The following is a 20,803-nucleotide window of genomic DNA, read 5'->3' on the forward strand; positions in this document are numbered from 1 at the left end:
TTCTGACATCACAGAATTCCACTTCTAAACGGTAATATACAGGAGTGCTTGCTATGTGACAATTCAGAATTATCCGGTCTCATCCCTCTTACTGCTGCGGGAGCACGTAGGTCTATACATAGTAGCCGAAGATGGAAAAACCTTAACTATGCTTCATTCAAGAACATGGCATAGTGGTCCTTAGTGCAAGAAAATTGTGGAAAGAAAAAAAGCAAGCAAAAGCAACACAAATTTTTCCTGGAAAGTCCTGGAAACCTACAGGGAAGGAGGAGCCCATGTTTCTTTGGAGCTCTTTTCAAGTTCTCATTTCCTCTTGTTTATGTATACTAGCACTGGCATTACTTTTAATATTTGAAACAGACTGAATGAAATAATTTGTCTTAATATGAGCTAAAACTAGCTTTGTACTTTTGGATAAAATAAAAAAATTGAGTAACTAAGAAAATAGATTGATGCCTAGTGGCAGCCTTTTATATCTTGCAGAAACATAGTCTTTGAAGAGAGTACTTTAGAGATGACAATTTGATCTTGGTACCCATGTAAACTCCGGCAAGTATTCACCTGCAGTCTAGACACTGAACTTTATGGATGAAAATGCAAGGGTAAGCACAGCTAACGAAAGCCCTGGTCTCGTAAAATAATAATGAAGTTATTAAGGGTTCAAAATTGTGGGAATATTACTAATTGATATAAATAGTCAGAAAAACTGAGACTATACAAGATTGCCATAAAAATAAGATAACTTCAGTGTTCCAAGAAATAATGGTTTTCTTTAATGTAGCAAGTATCCACTACTGTGCATGAGTTACGAATTTTGGGTTTGATCTAGTTTTTTTAGTTGTTTTTGTTTGTCAAATTTTGTGTTTATATTATTTCAAATTGTACCAAGACATTTAATTTTTCAGACGTTGACAGTATCCAGTGGCAATGCCAATATCAATCTGAGCCTCCAACTCAGTGCCACAGGGTTTGCCTGCCCTGCCCAACTCTGCAGCTGCTGTGTTCATGAGATTCTCAAGACAAGGCCACTAGTATTCATCTCTTAGAACACAACCCTTATACAAGGCTTGCACTTCCAACCTGTATTTCTTATCTTGCTTTCTTTGTTTCTTTTAACTTTAAAATGGGAAATTAGGTTGAAATTTTTTGACTTATGTTAGGCAGTGCAATGTGAAATAGCACTTTTCTAGGACAAGTTTGGTAATTACAAGATGTTTCTTTGGAAGGCAACACAATTCTGCATTAACTTGGAAGGAGACGTCTATTCTTGCTACAAAAGGCATGTATTTATTATGTATTGATAGTAACTTGTGTTTGTCTCTGAAAATTCTGAAGCAATCCTCTGTAGGAATCCTGAGTTATTAAAGATTCTGGTTATAAATACAATGCAAACATGCAGAAGTTACATGTAGAACATGCGGAAATACTGACCAACATTTACATTCAGTCAGTTTGTAATTAGTACCATTTTGCATACAAACTATACTATTGAAATAATTCCAAAATGTTTTTATTTCTGTAACACTATATTATTTTTATAAACTTCAAAAATCCAAAATGATTTCGATAATATTTTTAAAAACAGCTATTTTGCATTTGTTAAATAAACTGGATTTTGAAAATATTTCCTACTTATATGGTGTCATCATATTGCAAATATAATAAAGCAACCATTTCCTTTAAGGAAATGAATAGTGGCAATCCATTTTGTTGGTAAGGACATAGAAATGGGAGCCCATTTCATAAAGAACTCGCCGGCTGTGTGCTGTAGTGGATGCAGCAGGCTTCCCGAGCCACTAAGCTATTGTTTATTACAGATCCATTTTGTCATCTTGATGGAACAGATTCAAGAACGGCAGTCTTCCTTCCTCGCTCTGCTTCAGTGGCTACATGACCTCCCTTGGCTAAGACTATATCAAAATGTGAATGTCATTATCTCATGACGCTCTGAGAGCTGAGTGGGAATCCTATTGGGTGACCTATGAAATTAGGGGGTTATAAATATTCACAAACACAGCTTGGGTTGTTGGAATAGATTACTGTGTAAATATTTCTTTAACACATAGAAGTAAGCCCCGATAAACATAACTTAAATACACGGAAAATATTGGTAAACTGATTGAATTGAAAGCCATGTTTTAATCATATTTCATATTCCCAGTAATTCTATCACTGGCTGGTATTCCACAAATAGATAGTACAATAGCAATAACCACTGAGAAAAGCATTGTGAGATCAATTAGCTATTCACCTTGAGGAAGAAAAAAATCACAGGTAAATTTAAAAACCATTATAGACATAATAAAAAACTAGATGATATGGATGAATGCTAAGGCTTTCTGACACCCAATGGGCCTTGCATCCTCTGTCTATGTGCCTATCAGCATTCGAGCCTGCCGAACTTCTGCCTGTCAAACTCTACTTAGGGCATATTAGAGCACTTTTAGTCCCCAGCTCTAAACTCATCGCCACTCCTTCCACAAATCAATTCATACAATTTGTGAATCACCTGGGGAATTTAATCACAACAACAAACCCCAGTGTCAGTATCAATATTTTGTACTAATTAATGTCGTCATTCTTGTGAACAAATACCTGAGACAAAACAGCTTAAAAGGTTGTGGGAGGAGTGACAGTCCCTCATGGTGGGGTAGTTCTGGAGGCAAGTCGTTCCAACCCATTGGGGTGGGGTAGTGAGGGGGATCAAGTGTGGCCGAACTGAGAGACAGCTTCCTGAAATCTCAGCAGATAAGGAGATGGAAGCTTTTGCCAAAAATGCCATAGTATAATTTTCATTCTCATAATCAGCAGATCCACAATCTTATTCTCACAAGCTAGCCTCTACTTCCAAGTCTTCCACAATCTCCCAAGCAGCAGTGACAGCTGGCAACCCCACATTCAACCTCATGAGACTGTAGGCAACATTTCATTCAAGCCACAGGAGACCGTTCCCTTTGCACACAAGCCTACTAGGTTGTAGGACAGTTAATATGTGAACTTAAATAGATACTTAAAGGAAGGTGTGTTAGGTTGTCTTGAGTTGAATGTCTTGTGGTTTGAGACATTCAGTGCATCAATGAGCTTCACTGATCACTGCCACTGTGGTCAGGTTGATATAGGACACGATCATCATGGTGAGAAGCACATAGTAAGACACAGAAGTTCAATGTACAGTGGTCAAGATAAAGTAAGATGAAGAAACAGAGCTCAGGACCAGGATCCGCCACGCCCCAAGTGTCCTACCTCATCCTATCAGTCTCTGCTGTCTAATAGTTGATTTAATTATGAATGAACCCACTGCTAAAGGCATTGTCATCATACTCCAACCCCCTTTCAGAAGCACTACTTGAATTGAACCATGTATTTAACTTGTAAGACTTCTGGAGGAAGACCGCACTAAACAGGACCTACCCTAGTAAGATAGTCCCTAAATATTTTTTAGGATAACTACTAAAGAATACGAAATACCTTGGACAGCTCTCAACATTTTGTCCTTTAGTCACTTAGAATGTAATCTCCAAAACTGGCCATATACTTCAACTCTACTATTTATAAATTCTCCTATGTTTCTAAAGTACCTGTAAACTTATTTACACAAGGAGATGCTTTGCAGGTCTTACAAAATAAAAGAAAGTCTACAAAACAAATGTTTAGATAAATAAATATCCACATCATATGCTTGTTTCCTGTTTTTTTCAGTTATTTACTTTATGAATACATTATTTAAAGTATAAGAATCAAGCTCATCATGTTTGTAAACTCAAGATTTAATGAATCTTTTAATCTTCTTTGCTTTAAGAAAACAATATATTGATTTTAATGTATTTTTTCCTGCCAGTATAACTGAGTTAATTGATACCCAGATGAGTGATAAAATATTTCTGGGTGTTTCTGTGACCTTATATCTAGAGGAGATTTGTATTTGATCAGTACATTCAGGGGGAAAAAAAAATCTTCCCTCTCTGTTATGATCAGCATCTTCCAATGTTTCTTCAGATATATAAAAATATTTATTTAAAAAATTATAAAATAATTACATGATTATAGGATCCCACCTTTTCCCATTCTTCCTTCCAATTATTCCCATGCTCCTTTGTTTCCTCTCAAAATCGTGGTCTTTTTTTTTCTTAATTGCTACTGTTACATAAATATACAAACATATAATATATAAATACAACCTGCTAAATCTGTTTAGTGTCCCTTGTAAGTATATGATTTCAGGGCTAGCCACTTCATATCAGATAATTTTAAGACTTGCATAGAATGAATAGGCAAAAACAGCTGCTCCAGCTGGGTCTTCCCTCTTTTGGTCTTGGACTTCAATATCCTGGATAATTAGCCTTGAGTCTCAGACCAAACTATACCATCAGCATTCTTGTTTATCTGGCTCACACACGGTAGAAGGCAGTCTTAGCTTCAGTAAGCAAGTTGGTGGTCATTTACTAGAGTCTCTCTCTCTCTCTCTCTCTCTCTCTCTCTCTCTCTCTCTCTCTCTCTCTCTCTCTCTCTCATACACACACACACACACACACACAACTTACAGAGAGAAAGTGGATGGAAAGGGAGAGACACATAGACAGAAAGACAGACACAACACAATCCACATACTAACAAATGAACTTACAAAATGATGTTTTATGTTTTAAACATGAACCATATACATATTAGTCTCTTTAACAATCTACCTGGTTATCCAATTTTACAAAAGAAGTGTGTGTGGTAGGGGGCTCACTTAGCCCACATAGTTCTGAAGGCAAAATTCTATCACACTAGCTATGTTGTGATAGAAACCATATTCTAGGGATACAGGCCTGAGGAAGTGAGCATCAGCTATACAGAGGGAAATTCACTATTTAGGCTACAGGTGTTATCACATTCTCGAAAGAACTAATTCAGGATCCAATAAGAAGGATGGTACCATTCTCAACAGGCCCTGAGGATACCCTTCTGAACCCAAACTTTTAAAGACAATACTAATTTTCCCAACAGCACAGAGTACACTACATCCCCAACATATGAAGGCATAGTGGGAATAGGGAGACCATCTAAATATTAGCAACATTTTTATAGAGCTTTAAATCACATTAATTTGTCAGGTTTTGAATTAATATGGCCTCCTAGGGCTGCATTAAGAAAACTGGGATGTTCATAACCTTTATAATTGATCCTGTCTGTTCCTCCATAGTCACGGCGGACAAGCTCTGTCTGGCTCTGCCGTAAGACTCCTTTGAATACAAGAAATAGCAGTTGGAGACTAGACTCTTGCCTATTCAACATGTTTTGCACTAAAAGATTAGCAAACATTCACTTGGGGAACCTAAGCATTCCAGGACAAGTTATGAAAGATAAAATTGCAGAGTGTGGAGATTTTAATTTTCTATTTCTTAGACTTAATCCTCCAAGATCCCCTTCTCATTAGTGCAAAAGAGCACAGAACACTGTGTAAATAAAAACCAGGTTAGACATGGACCAGCATCCAGATAACGTGGCTAGGACTTCCTGAGCTTTTGAGAACAGGGCGTAAACATCAATTATTTTTCAATAATAAAAGACCTTATTTGTTAGTGAAATACAACAAACGGTAAACTATTAAGAAAACACTCTCCTTATGTTGCCCATTGAAAATATGCCAGATATGAGCAATGGACTTAGCTGTCACCTGCTGGGATGGAAGGAAATGGCATGCATTCAAAGTTTCTCATTACACCTTTTCACTTGCTCATGATTTTCATATAAAAAGAAGGGATGGGGCTAAGGTTGGGATAGGAGAGGGTATTGCTCTGGTCATCTATGCCCAAGGCCCTGGGTTTAATCCTAATACTGAAAAAGTGAAGGAAGACCAGCAAGATGGCTGCGAGGGTAAAGGCAAATGCTAGACACTTGAATTTGATCTTTGGAGACCATGCTTCAGAACCAATTCCAGCAAGTTTTCCTCTGACCTATAAACACACACAAACACACCCATGCACACACACACGCACACAAACATGCACACACAAACATACACAAATAATTATACACAAATAAATGAAATGTGATAAAAAAGAAAAGACAGACATAATTTTATTTTTATTTTTAAAAATAAAGCCCTGCCATGAAACCAACACTTTAAAACACGCATTAAGATGCTAAATTTTCTTGACTGGTGTCTCCAATACCTTCCTGAGACCCTCCTAAATGAAGACGTGCAAAGCCAAGGCTCTAATTCTTTAGGAAGTTAATGACAACTGAAGGACAGTTTTTAAAACAGGGGTCTTTATCTCTGCACTATGCTCTGGGCCATGTGGATAACACAGCTTTCTGTGCTGCCCTCTTGTGACACTTCCAAGCCATCTAAAGAGCCATGCCTTTAGAACTCAGTGCCTGTTGGGTGCTCAGATGGTCTTTATAGTCATAGACCTGAAAAGGTCACATAAATCCAAGCTGATGGGCGGGAAAATAAAACACACAGACTGTAATAGTTACTGAGAGGGACTTCCTCGCGCCACAGCATTGCGATTATCAGTGCACCATGTTGGTTAATTAATTGAAATACACCTGATAAGGAACAACCTGTGTCAGTCATACTGGCATGCGGATGGGGTAGTGCCAAAGTGGAAAGAAAATGGCAACATCTGTAATTACATTTACTGAAAAATATATTATCTTTCAAAGTATATATATATAATTGAAGCCTTGTCTGCATATGTAAATAAAAAACATAATTTGCCAGTCTCCCTGCCCCCAAAATACATACACACCTTATTCCTGGTCTCTGAGCAGGAGGTCTCTAAGGACAGAGGGGACTTTGTCCATTAAAGTTCTGGCCTACTTTCCTGGTGGCAAGGCATATTGCAGAGCACATGAACCTAGGTAAGTGGATTTACTGTCTATGATGCCTAATTTATTAAAACTAGCACTCACAAGGGACAGGCTGTTTCAAAGGAAGCTTACAGAAAACCAGAAAAATGAAGATTTCATGAAGACTAGAGTCACAGAAAAATGGCAAAGCTGACAGGCTTTTTTTTTTCTTTCTGCTCTTGAGAATAAGCTTGTAGCCAACGATGTCACAAGGTAAAAACCATGATGATTTAGTCCTGTTTGACAAGTATTCAGCCCGCAGAATTATCAAGACGATTCTGTAGCTTTAACTACCCAGTGATTAGCAATGCACCGCTCCTTAACTGTGTTATTGCACCTTTGTGTTTGTGAGTCTTCTTTTTTTTTTTCTGCAACAGACATTAAAACCAGGCATTAAATCTGACCCGAGGCCTCCAAACCCCTGGATGAAAATGGAATACGAATGCTTAAGAAACAGCAAGGATTTTCTAACTCATATATTTTAGACTTATTTTGTTTCATTTTGAAAATTAGTAATAAAATAACAAATGTTAATATGTCCTTTATTCTCGTCTTTCTCTTTGGTATGAAATGGGGTTTGTTCGTCTAAGATGAGCTCTCCCTGGAGTATTTGTGTTCCCCTTGCCTCTGATCCCAAAGCCTTTGATGTAATAGAGTGTCCAGCTTATATCTTCTATGCATTTAACTATATAAGCTATTATAGCACAACAAATATACAAATGAAGAAAATTAATGGATCTTTGAAGGGGAGTTCTTACTTTGACTATTCCTTTTAACAATTATGTATTTATAGGGTCCACTAGAAGTATACAAAGACACGCTGTCCATGCTGGTAGTCACTGGCTTCAGGAGACTACTGGGCACTTGGCATTTGGCTTACATTATTGATGTACTTAACGTAAAATTTCAAAATCAACCACAAAACTAATGTTTTCTGTTTAATATTCCTTTATTGTTTCATAGCATTATAAATTATTTTATAAACTTGGAGACTGAAATGAAGCACTCTTAAGTTTCAACAAAATTGAAAATATTAACAATTTGACACTGATGCAAGTAAGAAATATTTAGATGTACTAGAGTACATGAAATCAGTTCTAGTTGCTTCTTTTTATGTCTTTTCAGTGATGCTAGTAGGTAGTTTAAGACTGTATGTGTGAAGTGCAGTTGATTCTTGCCGCACCATTTACAAGAGGAGAATTTGCAGAACTTATAAAGACTGGAGACTAGAATATTTGTTTATATCTGTTTTTCAGATATAAAATTTGCACACATACAAAGTTTAAAACAAAACTCAAGACCATTTTAATTGAAACATGTTGATCTTAAGGGAATGAAGAATTTCTGCTAATGTCTAATGAGTAAGAACTGAGCTAAAGGAAAATAACTATCCTGAGCATTGAACATCATCATCCAATTTTAATTCTAAGTTTGAAAACCATAAGACTTGTCAGTGCTTTAAACTAGAACAACAAAGTTAGAAACCAGTATTAAACGTAAAACAGAGCAAGTAGACCTGAGTAGGAGAAGAGGGGAAAAACCTTGATTTCTTCCTCATACAACACCATTTCCAAAGCTAAGCAAACTCTTCTTGCTATAGACAAACTGACTAACCGAGAGACTGCACACTCTTGTTTGCCCACATTAGCAGGTCAGCAAAGTGACAGTGGTCATCTTCGACAAAATAAATACTTCTGAGAACAAGTAGTTATATAAAGTGCACAGAGAAACCATCCCAATTTAAGGCTTTTTTTTTTTCAATTCTTTCTTTTCTTTTTGATAATAAAATCTAATTACTCCCTCCTCTTTCTGCCTCCAACCCTCCCTGTGTATCCTTGTGCTTACTCTTTTTCAGATTCATGGCCTTTTTCTCCATTTGTTGTTACATCCATATGTGTGTGACCTGCTCAGTCTCTATACTGTTACATGTATGTATTTTTAAAACTTATCCTTTAGTATGAGATAACCAAATTTGTTACCCTCCCTTGTTGAGATTCTGGGCCAAGACAGAATTCCAGCCCCTTCTGGAATCAACCTATAAGTACAGGTGGAGGAACAAAATCGGCTCAGAGCTCATGGGAAATGGACCCTGGGAAGCTAAGTCCACGTCTGAACTTTGTCAATTTTAAAGCCTTTAACGCATGACAGAGCATTTTCACAGTTTAGAATGTACTTGATGTTTCTGGTGACTGGTTAGGAGGTGCACATCCCTTCTGATCTCAAGGAATCAGTACAGGTTGGCAAGACAGATCACTGGGTAAAGGTGCTTGCTGAACAAACCAGAGGACCTGGGTCTGGTGCCTGCGATCAGGTGGTGAAAGGAAAGAAGCAATCCCTGCAAGTTGTTCTTAGAGGTCTCTTTGACCTCTACATGCCACAGGCACACACACATACAGGAACACATGCACATACATGCATGCACACACACACACACACAGGAACACATGCACACACACACAAATAACTATACAAAAGCTAAGCAAAAGAAAAAAATTACTGGTAGAATTTAAGCTGCAATTCGTCAACGCTGGAAATGTTTTCAGACATTTAGTTTTCAGTGCCTTCTCATCTCTTGGCATGCATCATTCACAATGGTCATCCTCTCAATGCATAGATTCTTACAAAACCGTAGCTAGGAAGGTCCATGAAAAGGGGTCGTGATGTTATGTAAATGAAGGATTCACTTAAAAAGTTAATTCCCCAAAGGAAAATATGCATGATAGAGGGAATTGTCACTAAGAGATGTAAGAGAGTAAGTAGATTTTTTTCTAATTTAAGACAGATTAGTATATAATCACAGCCTGCCTGTGACCCTTCTAAGCATCTTCAAATTGAAAACAAACCAATTCTGAGCTGTTCATAACCATCTATTTTAGTCATTGTCACAGATTATTTTCCAAACAACAGCAACAAAAACTTTCCTATATATGCTGGAAAGCAAGTTTCTTGTGATTAGAAGAGAACAAGGTGTTATGTCTCATGGGAAAACTCTCTAACAACACAGATTTTTATACTAAAAAAGAAAGAACTCTCTTAAAGTTTATCTTCCTGTAAAGTCAAAAACCTAAAGAATTGTAGCATGATTAAAATAATATAAAATCACTACATTTCGTTTTCTGTCAGAAATAATTGCTGTTAATTATGGTAGTGTTACCACTAAGAATTCTTTTCAATGGCTTAAGTCAGTTTGGGTGTGTTGAATTCACCAAGAAAAAAGGAATTTTCTTTACAAGATGCCATTATCCCAAGATCAAACACAGTAATCCAAAATCTATGACACAAAAATTAATATCTCTTGAACATTTCATCTGAGGGCATTCCTCTATGCTATACAAATGTAGAAATCCTTTCAGACACATTGCTTCACCTGTGTTTCAGGTTTTTTCTTAGAGTAAATCTCTGGTCCTCATGCCACTAACTTGTCCTAGAGCTGCGTGTGTAGGAGGGCTTTCAGAGATGACTGTGTAATCTCTAGCTGCACACACCCTCAGCAAAGTTCAAGGTCTCCCATTTTATCCCGCTTTTAAGATCTGCAGCTTATTGTATCTGTAAATACATGAGTTATTTTTCTGTGATACTGCACCTATCTGATTTCAAGGATCAATATTTACTACCATCTTGAGTTTCTTTAGTATCAGTTTTTTCCATCACCTCAAACACAGAGCAAGTATCTGAAGAACACATGCACTAAGTTCATGGCAATGTAGAAAAAACTCATGAGTTTTAATCAGTTATATCTTTCATGCATAATAGTTCTTGGATAGGAAACATTTGGATCTAGATATCCAGGGAGCTTTTTTGCCTCTGCTAATGGAGCACACTGTGTTGATCTTTAAAAAGCTCCATCTCATTTACAAGGAATATAAAATGTGCCTTTTACATGTGGTTGCTGCTCTTTCCTGCCAACAGCCTCACCATCAGCCCTAGTTCTTTATTCCCCATGCACCTACCCTAGGAAAAGCACAGTGCATTCAATTACAGGGTCAGTGAAGACGTTGCTATGCATGCAAAATACTCTTCCAGGCTTTGAGGGTTTAGGAAACTTGGTAAGATGTTGGAATTATATTTTAATTTGTATAGTAGAACTTATACCTCTGAAACTGTTAATGTACACAACAATACCACTAACCACTATGAAGAACAGGCAGGCTGGGCTATGGGAGCAGAGGGAAGACAAGAACCAACTTGATCTGAATGATCTCTAACAGGATGAACTTGACCCTGATGACTGAAAAGCAGGGAACATGTAACAAGTTAAAATGACCATGACAGTTAATAGGATGCATGGCCTGTCTTGAGTGGATGAGACTTCTTTAAAAGCCTGCAGAACTGGTGATAGTTTGGTTCTTAAATGTACCCCAATGTACATATGTTAAAAGGTTCCTCACTTGTCTGTGGTGTCACTTGGAAACAGTGACACCTTCAGGAAGTAGGGCTCAAGGGAGGGAAGTTAGTACATGGCTAAGGACCCACATGGTAGAAGGAGAGAACTGACTCAACTCTCTGTCTTGTCCTGTGACCTGAACAGACACACACGGCATGCACAGTCAGAGCCTCACACTCCTCTCTCCTCATATGCATAAGACAGCAGCGAAATGAATAATTGTAAAAAATGAAATAATATGTCTTTCTTAAAGCTTATTTTCACAGTCAAAAACTTAAAAATTCTAGAATAATTCAATGCATTATGTAACTACATATCTTTTCTGTCATAACTAATTGCTTCTAATTTTGGTAATAGGGTGTGTCACTAAAGGGAGTATTGGTATTCTGCCTTTGCTCTGACACCTATGTTCTATGAGCATTATTCTTTGCTGGTCTGTGTACTCTCATCAATGATGTTGGTTCATCCACAGGTAGAGCAAAGTAATGGCATCAAGAATACATGAACTGGAAGCTCCAAGTTTATGTTGATTTATCCAGGTAATTTGTCATGGGAACAGGAAAATGACCTACATAGAGAGCAACCTCTGCTCATAAAATAGCAATATTCTTTAACAGACCTGAAAATTGCAGGAAAAGCAAGCAAGCAAACAAACAAAAACCCCTATGGAATGTACTCAAGAAATTGTGTTAACTGTTGAGAGAGAAGAACTGGGAGAATCACCGAGGGGGGGGGGGAGAGGGAGAGAGGGAGAAAGAGAGAGAGAGCCCTGTTTGATATTTAAGAGACTCTGCCCGGCTGGAATGTGTGATAGAATTGCATGTGAGTTTGGAACTGGATGATCTGGGTCATCTGGAAAACCCAAGATGAGGAAGCACAGTGACAGTAGGGCTCAAAGAAAAGCTCTAGCACCACTGCCTTTAATAAAAATAAATAAAGTGGATAATTCAGAATAAGAAGACAATGACAAAAGGAGTAGTACCCAGATGTCTGCAGAGTCGGTAGTACACGGGAAGACTTGGAGATGTGCCCAGATGTTTGCATATTAGGTAGTCCACTGGAAGACCCAGGGACAGCCGAGAAAGCAGAAGAACTACATGTGTGTGCAAATTAAATAGTCTATTTCTAATGCAAGCCAATGAAAGGAAGGAAAGGGGGCCAGACCCTCAATTTGGGGTAAGCAGGGGCTACAGAGGGAGAAAAAGCACAATTCAAAAGCCCAGCAAAACGGCAGTACTCATGATTCAAGTTCTTGTGTGTTTGGAATATAGAAAGATCTATCTTAGGTAAAGACTAATATCATTTTTTAAACAGCAGCAGTAGTGTAGTTTTTTAGATTGAATTTTTTTGAGATGTATTGTTTGTGGTGAGTCTAATTGCTAATACTTCCACATTTCTATCTGCTTCTTTAAACAAGGCAGTTTGCTTCCAATGCATTCAGAACTGTTTTGGAATATTTTTCCCTGACTCTAAATCTTTACCTTCTTGAAGGCGTTAGAAAACCCTGACCATGAGAGACAAAATGATGTCGTTCTCTTTATATATACTTCGCCTCCACAGACAGCTGCAGAGATGATTTCTTTTCTCAGCACTCCATTGCTTTTTCAGAAACACAACTTCTCAACATGTGTGTTCATATCAACATTAAACGCCTTTCTCCCTTTCTTACCATGACCTGGAAAGAGGACAGATTGAGTCTGATTTATCCACGTTTGTGACCACGTAATAAGAGCTTTTGGAAGGCACTTTGCAGATGTGTGTGGAGCTCAGGAGTGAACAGATGAATGGATTAATTAAAAGGCCGGCTACCAACTGTGGAAACAGGGACTAGCGACTACATTCTAGCCCCAGAAAAGCCTTGCCTAGGGGTGGGGGAATCTACATTCTATGCTGTTATTTCTAAATCATTAAACTTAATAAATAAGAAACTTATAAGTCACATACTTCACTTATAACCAGTATTTGAACATTTTTTTGAGAATTAATAAAACATAATACATTCTTTTAAGACAGGTCAGAGCCTACATGTGACCATATTGGTTAGTAAAAAACCATATAAGATTAGGAAGTTATCAGTATATCTTTTATTTACTAGGCTCTAGAATAAAATTGATAATACTGAGTCTTAAAGCCTTCAAATTATAACTTAAATGTTAAATGTTTTTTTCCATAGTACAGTTTTTGATTTATCTCATCATCAAAACATTGACAAATTTGATAAAAATCTTTGCTAGTGTGTATAAGAGAAAGATTTCTAATTCCCCCTGAAAACACCAGGGCTCAGCTGGTCCCTAGCAAACATGACTGTGATTATTATTGTTGTTGCTACAGCTACCAGCCTAAGCTAGTTGTCAACACAAAATGAAGAAACCTGAAAATTTCACACACATCAGCCACGTTGAGGTGGAGAGATTCAATATAGACCAACACAAAGAGAATGACTGGCAGTAGCACATAGAATTTTCTAGAATTTAATGGAAGTCTTTGCTATTGTAGAAGAGACAGGCAGTGATGCGTCCCTAGGGGTCACCTATTCGGGGGCCTCACAGAGCATCTGGTCTCAAGGACATTTCTCTTCTAGAACCATGTCTAACTCAGAGCTGATGATGAGCTAAGCTGCTGTCTAGTGAACATGGTATGCTGATTTTCGTTTAGCTGTTGCATCCCTCACATCCCTTACGGCAGCAGATGGAATGTTTATAAAGCCCTCAGCCGTTAACAGAAGTCTGTGCAGACCACCACACAGTTTACAGTGGATAAATCAAGAGAGATACCTGGAACACGTCTTACAGAAACTCTCCTCGTAACTACATTAACTGACAATTACTACTTTGTCATTTGGGACTTGCTGACAATTTTCTAACCTGCATCAAACACATTGTAGGTAGGATGTAGAATAAAAATAACAAACACGCAGCTTATTGTTCAAAGTTTCAGTTAGCTTGTTTTTTTTTTTAAATTTTCCTTAAATAAACAATCTGTCTCCTCCAGGGTGCTCATTCTAGCACTCAATCAAAATTGATTACCACCTACACTTTATTAAAACCCAGCTGAAACAACTGGTATGTTACAGGACAAATCTATGACCACCATAAATCTCTGCTTTTTGAACTGCAATTTAGGTTTCAACTTTGATAATGAAAATCAGCAAATATCTTGGCTTACTGGGTTTGGTTTGCACTTTGTTGCATGACACTGTAGAAATCTGAGCATTTACTGCTAAGCTGTTGGATTTATTGAAAATTGACACAAGAACTATGCTGGTTACGGTTTCACATTTTCTAGTAACATAATTTCCACTCAATTCTAGTATTACTCTATGTTGCAAATAAAAATAATACAGCTCATATAATCAATTTCCCTGTAGTATAATGTGAGAAAAATTACTAGTGTATCATTTGATTATTATTCACCGTACCTTTGCATGACAGTGGTGATTAAGACACGCAAAGCCTTGCCCTTTAAAATGCTTTTTGAATAATGGGGCATACAATTCTTTTTAAGTGTTTAATTTTCCAAATTAAATTGCAGCCTATTTGTTATATCTCTAGTTGTCACAAATTTCTTCAGTTTTTTTTTAAGGCAAGAACAATATGGGGAAATAAACAATAAAGAAATGATGGTATGCTTTCTTCTTTTCAGTAAATTCAGGGTCTTGTCCAAAAACTAGGAATCCATGAAGAGAATCTGAGGTGAAGAGCAGAGTAATTTCCTTTGTGTGATCCAATAACATATAAGGACACAAAGTAGGAAATCAACAACATATAAAATCTGGCATGTGATTATACATTATTTTTGCATTTGTAGCTATTTTTATTTTTGTTTTAGAGATTGGTTTTTAATTGAGGCAGATGGGAATGAAAAACAAAAGACAAACATTTCTCTATTTAAAAAAATTCAAAGTGCAAAGTTGGAAAATGGTTCGCTTTACTTTTTTGCTTTTATTTTTGAGACTACAATATAATTACAGCTGTCCCTACTTCCCTGTCTTTCTCCAAACCCTTGTTTGCTCTTGTTCGAATTCATGGCCACTTTTTCATGAATCATTGTTGCATACAAATATGTGAATGTACATTATACCACAAACTTGGTGAATCCCCTTGAGCTAAATCTCGTAGAGCTCAGACACAGATCCTTTTGAGCATGCCCTCATCAGCCCATCAGACACATTTTGCTTCTATTCTTTTAAAGTTCATGTTTTTAATATTATATATACCATGCCTTCAAAATGGAAATGAATTGATGTTATCACAATAAAGTATATAAATTACTATCCTCTGCCATTCAATTCTCCTTTCTATTAATAAAACTTTTTTTAAAAAATGACAATGTTGTGCCTACTTTTCATTCTTCATAACAGTGAATATTGTTAACTTGAGTGGTTTTGGTGACAATTGACCACACTAAAGCAATAGGTATGTATGCATTCTCTCTTTTAGTATTTTAAGCCTTACTATAGTGTTAACAATGTGGTTAGTTATAAAAATCATCAACTCTCAGTAACCAGGCTGAACAGAATAAAAACAAAGTTTATTAAAATTGATTTGCAATAAGTTAAGAAAAAAAATTGTTTTGAACTATATAGCCTTTAGTAGCATGATAAACTACAATTATTTAATACAATTAGATATAATTTACTTCAATATTTTCCACTCTAAAGCCTTATGCAAAGTATATATTTCAAAGTAAACTATTTAATCAGATATTTTCCCAAAATGTGTTTAATTTCAGACAAATTTTGGAGGTAATGAATCCTGGATGCTTCAGCCCTCTTGGCTAGCTTTCATATTGCTAGAAACTCCATGTAAGATACTGGAGAAGAAAGAGAGTCATCACTCAGTCACACCTGTCTATCAGCCATCACTCAGTCATACCTGTCTATCATCAGTCCTGAAAACTACAGGATCCAACATCCTTGGAGGTGTGCACACTGGTACCATCAGCATCGACCAGCCTGGGATGTGTGTGCACTGGTCCACTCAGGATCCACCAGCCTGGGATGTGTGTGCACTGGTCCACTCAGGATTGACGATCCTGGGAGGTGTGCACAATGGTACAATCAGGATCAACCATCCTGAGATGTGTCCGCACTGGTACAGTCAGCACTGACGAGCCTGGGAGGTGTGTTCACTGGTACAGTCAGAAGTGATCAGCCAGGGATGTGTGCACTGGTACACTCAGGATCAACCAGCCTAGGAGTGTGTGCAATGGTACAATGAGGATCGACCATCCTGGGAGGTGTGTGCACTGGTACACTCAGGATCAACCAGCCTAGGAGTGTGTGCAATGGTACAATGAGGATCGACCATCCTGGGAGGAGTGTGCACTGGTACACTCAGGATCCACCAGCCTGGGATGTGTGTGCACTGGTCCACTCAGGATCCACCAGCCTGGGAGGAGTGTGCACTGGTACAATAGTGGCATAAATTTCAAGAAAGTAAAAGCTGCTTTGCTACTGAATTTAAGATCTGCTACATGAGCCAAAATCCATATCTAGCAATATTTTGTTGTTGTTTTAGAACTTATAGCTAGGCAGTTCCTAAATCATAGGAGAGAAACTACTGCTATTATGATGCTAACCAGACAGAGTAAACCACTCTTGAGTGCTTGTCATTGCGCCCATAGACTACTCATCTCAACATTAGTCTGAGATAGCCCTTTTTGTAGCTGATGGCAGCTCACGACTGGCCACGGTTCGGTGAATAAGAGTGTATAATGCTCACACATAAAGGGAACACATATATACCAAACACAGCTTCTCCCATGTCTTAGGGATCATTACAGGAGAAGGGGGCATAAAACATGTAAGATCCTGGGCTGATGAATGACTCCAAGGGAAGATTGTGTTCTGGATTCAGCAGGGTAGCTATGCATATAAGCTCACAGCAGTCATGAGAGTATAAATCCTGTACGAATCCTAACCATATCAAATCTCAGCATAGAGAGGGATAGAGCACACTATTCCACCACAAGACACCGAACTATTGGCAGCTGCTAGCTGTCAGGAGAGGGAGAGACAGCTTTCCCTAAGAGTCTACCACTTGCTAAGTCAACCATGCACAGCGGAAAACCACACATTCACTAACACTTAGGTGACATAAATTAACTGGTCTTGAGGCATTGAAAAAGAAAAGAGAGAAATAACAAGGAAAGGATACAAGTTATATGGTTAGGGAAGGGGATTGAGTTTAGAAAGTGTTAGAGGTGGAAAAGGATCAAAGCACTTTGTGTGTTCGAAGAAGTAACAAAAATAAATATAAATAATATTGACTAGAATAAAGACTTGTACAACTACCTCTACCAGGTCCTTCCCAGACAAAGATAGCTTTTTCCACCAGATGACAAAATTTACATTGACCTAATTTAAATATCGTTGCATTGAATCATTCATTTTATACTAAAAGTAACATAAATTTATTGTAATTTTAAAATAGTTGAAACTCATTCAAATATTAAATTGCTTACTGTATTTTATATTTTGTGAGATTTACAGATACATTACGATTTTAGTGTTTCCATTTTCAATAAATGTGAATGTACTGCATCTTACACAGTGAACAACTTATTTCATCATAATTTTCATTTTTTGGCAACAAAAATACACATTTACCCAGGGTACAATCTAAATATTTTAAATAGATTATTTTCTTCTACAACAAAACATAACCAAAGCATTTTTTCAAGTAAGCAAGTTAATCAATTTTAATAACCATAAATTAAAATATTAAAATGCAACCTAGTAAAAATTATTATATACTCAATTCCAAGATCTATGGAATAGTGCTTTAAACAGCAGATGCTAAATGAAGCAGAAACACAGCCAGCTACATCACAACTGCAGGAGTACGAAACTGTGAGCAAGATCAAGCTCCTGTCCAGATGCTTATTGTCTGATACACGGTCCCCAGGAACTGACAGTCGATCTGAGACAGTGAGGGGAGAACCAGAGTCCTACCTCTTCCCCTCTTCTCTGAATTGTCAACCTTACTGGCCATTAATGTTCTCAGCACACAGCTGTCTATCTCAGCGGGAAAGGCTATGTGTAGTAGTCTTCAGTGAGAGTATGTGCCACTCTTCCAAGGACACCACAGAAGCTTCTTAGTTCAGGAAGTTATGCCAACCATAGACTCCCTGAATGAACCGACATGTTTAGTTTTTCTCCACGCTGCTCCTAATTGGTAATGCACAAAATACTTTTTGACACGAGACGATTTAATTCTAGAACGTTGGTTACCAGATAGTCGTATGAATTTTATACCCGAATCATTTATACTTCACTGCTAACCACAAAAAGCAAAAGCAAAACAAATACGATAAATTCTAAGTGGCAAAAACGTGCTCCAAACACTGGCTTGCCTGCCAATTGCCACAGATCAACAGAACTATAATCAGCCAGTTTTCACTGGTTTCCCAAATTCATCTTCACAACAAAACACAAGAATCAAAAGACAGCATAACTCTTATTTTATACCTAATTTCCAGCATTTACCTCACAGCAAACTTGACCACCGTTCTTTTGGAACCCACGCCTAAGAATCCTTGGCTGACCTTGTTGTTAGGTAAATATACACAACATACATATTCACAGTCCTCATTGTCATGGCTCAACACAATGACTGTTGATCTGGTTTAATGTGACACTTGTGAGAAGGATGCTATAATACATGTTCTGATAATTACTTTTCCTTCGATTATCTCATTTTAATACAACCCCAACAGTTTTATTTTGAAAATAAAACTCTGGCCAAAATCTAACTAATTCTAGGATTAATACTTTAAAATATGTGTTCGAGCAATGGTTCTCAGCCTTCCTAAGGCTGCAACTTTTTCACAGAGCTCCTCATGTTGTGCTGACCGCAACCATACAATGATTTTGCTGCTACTTTTTTGAACCATCATGTATTCCAGTGGTCTTAGGCCCAAAGAAAAGTTTGTGCAAAGAAGGGATTTGTGAACCTTGGGTTGGGAACCATTTCTTTACACAATTTCACCAACAAATTTTGATTATTTTTCATGTTAAGAGTTTAATAAAAAGCAGCCTCAGACTAAATATGATTACTGCTTAAGGAATAAAAGAGTCAACTGAAGGCTGAACCTTGGGATTCAGACAGAGCAGACTAAACCTAGAAAGTCCCATCCTCCATGGCAGCAGTGCTGGCTCTGAGCCAGGCAGGCCATGAGATGAGTGAGTGTTTCCTTCCTTTAGCTGCGTGATCTGTTGTCCTGAAACCCAACCACGATGTCGTTTCTTAAGACAAGAGGTGACCGTGCATGGAGGATTCAAATCAGATCATTGTGAAGTCCTTACTAAAGACACAATAAAAAAGAAAAATAACACTTTTAAAAGGAAACAGGAAGCCTGGGGTAAAATTTCTATTAGCTTCATCACAAAGCTTATCATAGAGAGTTGTGCTATGACACTAATTGTCAGCCAAGATGCCGTATGCCGTCGCTACAAGCACGAACTCCACACTTGCAATTTCTTTTAGATTTTTTAGTCTACAAACATGTCACTGCATGGGATTTTCAACAGGAGAAACTTGGAAAACAATGAGAATGATAGTTATTAAAATGACTGAATTATAGAAATAGTATAAAATGTAAATACTACAAAATAAAAGTGGTGAGGCATCATCAAAAACCGTCATCTGAAAACGTTTTGTAAGATACTTAGAGATAATTATGAACGCTTCCTTCTTTGTCTTCTAATGTGCAGAGTTTTCAGTGGTCAGAAGCATTTTCTAAAGCAACAAAATGATTCTAACTGAAGAATGCATAAGTATACACTCTGGTCAGCAAAATGCCCCTGTGCACTGGGCTGCAGAAATACACTCTACCTCCACTGATAAAGGATGCCCGTTATAGCATCATCCACTTGAGTCCACCACATTGTCAAAATATCTAAGGAAGATGAGAAAGTAAAAAGCCCTTATTCTCAACATGGCAAAAACATATGTATGATATAAAATAGTATACAACTTAGCATTTCTCCTAAATTTAGAAGACAAAATTCAAAAGTAGAATATCCCTTTATCTACAGACAATGATTCTGAGTCTTGAAGTTGTGGTAAAAGTTTTAGAACAACTAAGATTTAAAAGTGAAATATTTTGCAGATACATTTTATTTTTAATCAAGTTACATTAACATACCACAGATAATTTTGATTAAATACTATTTTCTTCATCATTGCCAATAATGTGACCTACTTCTTAAATTGGTAGAACAGCAAGTTATCTTTTCAAACTTGACTATTAAATGAAGATATTTTACAAAGAGTAAAATTTCTCTATATTTTTATTCAAAATGAAGGGTCCCGGCTTAGACTCTGTTTCCCATCTGGAAACAATGGAGCAGACTAAATTGAACTGACTGTCAGCTTAAGCAATGACTGTGTGCTTTTGCAAATTAAGTTATTCAATAGAAATATACTGAGAGAAAAAATTCTTAATCAATTTGGAACTGCAAATAAATAGAAGCAAGGAAACACCTACATGACAATGGTAAACAGAAACTTCACCAAGTTAGTCCATATACGATTCTAGAAGGAAGTTTAAACCTGTACTTAGGAGCAACCTCAA

General features: G+C 37.2%; 1 protein-coding gene across 14 annotated transcripts in view; it reads right to left on the minus strand.

Moving 5' to 3' along the window:
- The window catches only part of Nlgn1 (neuroligin 1), an 856,909-nt gene that overhangs the window by 429,676 nt on the left and 406,430 nt on the right, over positions 1-20,803 (minus strand). The gene's annotated exons all lie outside the window — the stretch shown is intronic.

Source organism: Microtus pennsylvanicus, chromosome 16 (genome assembly GCF_037038515.1).
Source record: "Microtus pennsylvanicus isolate mMicPen1 chromosome 16, mMicPen1.hap1, whole genome shotgun sequence".
NCBI lineage: Eukaryota > Metazoa > Chordata > Mammalia > Rodentia > Cricetidae > Microtus > Microtus pennsylvanicus.